The sequence below is a fragment of the Mercurialis annua genome (assembly GCF_937616625.2).
Source record: "Mercurialis annua linkage group LG4 unlocalized genomic scaffold, ddMerAnnu1.2 SUPER_6_unloc_2, whole genome shotgun sequence".
In the NCBI taxonomy this organism is placed as follows: Eukaryota; Viridiplantae; Streptophyta; class Magnoliopsida; order Malpighiales; family Euphorbiaceae; genus Mercurialis; species Mercurialis annua.
The window spans coordinates 250,001-252,500 of NW_026605949.1; positions in this window are offsets into that span (position 1 = coordinate 250,001).

Consider the following 2,500-nt stretch of genomic DNA (forward strand, 5'->3'; position numbering starts at 1 on the left):
GAAAAACTTTTCTCGCACGGTGCCGCTCCGGCACGTCGAGTGGACCACTGGGAGGCCCTCCGTGAAGTTTGGTGGTTTTCGGATGCGCATTTTATGTTTTATGAATTTTCGGCCCATTCCGCGTGGCGGAAACTGCGGCAAAAGTGCACAAAATGATAGTGTCCCGAGCAAAATAAAATTGGAAGCAAAATGTCCCGGACAATAATTTGCGAGTAGTTAGTATACATTGAAAGGGGATTTTGCAAAGAAGTTTGGTGATTTTTGGACATATATTTTGCCGGTTATGAATTTCCGAAGGTAAAACGATTAAAAAATTAAAAAAAATACCTCCGGGGCTCGAAAAATTTCGGTATTTGTTATTATGCGGGTTTGGATATATATAAACATATTTCCAAAATTTCAGATCAAAATTCCATGCCGATTTTTAAAAATGGGGGGGGGGGGTTGCTGGGCACATGTGATATTTCCTCCTGGCAGTCCAAAAAAAGTCCTAAGAGCTCTTTAGGGGGGTGCACCATTCCTCACCCCCGCGGGCTTGCCGCAAGCCCTCGTCCGCGGTGCAAGCGGCGCGCAGCAGCGCGCTATGCGAAAAATGCTGGAAATTGCGGAAAAATCCCTGCCTGGCAAAATTACGGAAATGCCCCCGGATAATTACGGATATGCCCCGCCCGGAAAAACTGCGGCGAATCGCGGAAAATGCCCGGCCGGAAAATTGCGTCGAAATGCTCGGAATTGCGGAAAATCCCCCCCCCCCGTGCATTAATCTAATGACCGGGTGCGGGTGCGGGTGCGGGACCGGGTGCGGGTGCGGGCACTCGGGCACTCGGCAGCTCGGCGCGAGACGCGAGCGCGTGTGTGGCCTCGAAGACCCTCGGAAAGGCCCGCCGACGTCCCTCCGAAGGCCCTCGCATGTCCATCGGAAGGACCTTCGGCAGCCGGTCGGCAGGCCTTCGCCAGCCCAGCGGCGGCCCTTGGGCATCGGCAGCCTTTCGGCTGGGCTTCGGCAGCCTTTCGGCAGCGCATCGGCAGCGCACCGGCAGCCCTTCGGCAGCGCATGGGCAGCCCTTCGGCAGCCCTTCGGCAGCGCATGGGCAGCCCTTCGGCAGCCCTTCGGCAGCCCTTCGGCAGCCCTTGGGCATCGGCAGGGCTTCGGCAGCCCTTGGGCATCGGCAGGGCTTCGGCAGCCTTTCGGCAGCCCTTCGGCAGGGCTTCGGCAGCCCTTCGGCAGGGCTTCGGCAGGGCTTCGGCAGGGCTTCGGCAGCCCTTCGGCAGCCCTCGGCAGCCCTTCGGCAGCCCTTCGGCAGGCCTTGGGCATCGGCAGGGCTTCGGCAGCCTTTCGGCAGCCCTTCGGCAGCCCTTCGGCAGGGCTTCGGCAGCCCTTCGGCAGCGCATGGGCAGCCCTTGGGCATCGGCAGCCCTTCGGCAGCCCTTCGGCAGCCCTTCGGCAGGGCTTCGGCAGCCCTTCGGCAGCGCATGGGCAGCGCATGGGCAGCCCTTCGGCAGCCCTTCGGCTGGGCTTCGGCAGGGCTTCGGCAGCCCTTCGGCAGCGCATGGGCAGCGCATGGGCAGCCCTTCGGCAGCCCTTCGGCTGGGCTTCGGCAGGGCTTCGGCAGCCCTTCGGCAGCGCATGGGCAGCCCTTGGGCATCGGCAGGGCTTCGGCAGGGCATCGGCAGGGCTTCGGCAGGGCTTCGGCAGCCCTTCGGCAGGGCTTCGGCAGCCCTTCGGCAGCCTCTCGGCTGGGCTTCAGCAGCCCTTCGGCATGCCTTGGCATGCCTTGCATACATTCCCCAGCCGTATGAACCTCTGCTGGTTTTGCTTCCCAGCCGAATGAACCTCTGCTCTGTGTAAAAATGTATATGTCTTGCACTAAGTGAAATTCTATAATACTTTCCTCGAACAATATTCATACAGTAGTTAATATATATTAAATGAGGAATTTAGAAAGAAGTTTGGTGATTTTTGGAATTTTTTTTTGCCGGTTATGAATTTCCGAAGGTAAAACGATAAATAAATAAAATAAAATACTTCCGGGACTCGAAAAATTCTGATATTTGTTATTATGCAGGTTTGGGTATATATAAACATATTTCCAAAATTTCAGATCAAAATTCCATGCCGATTTTTAAAAATGGGGGGGGGGGGTTGCTGGGCACATGTGATATTTCCTCCTGTCAGTCCAAAAAAAGTCCTAAGAGCTCTTTAGGGGGGTGCACTATGCCTCACCTCCCTGCACCAACTGCCGAAGGCTTTTGGTGCGCGCCTTTTGGCGCACCTATGGCACTGACGAGGGAAGGAAAAAAAACTCGTCGACCCGTTTCGGTGTTGGAAAAAATATTTTCGGATTCGGGGGGGCCCGGCCCCCGAGGTGTAGGTTGTTGGTATTTTTTGACGGAAACCTAGGCGAGCATTTGCCGAAATGAATCTCGGTGAATGTATAGCTTATGGTGTCACGTTGTATGCTATTTTACGACGTGTGTGCTTGCCGAGGACGCATTTTCA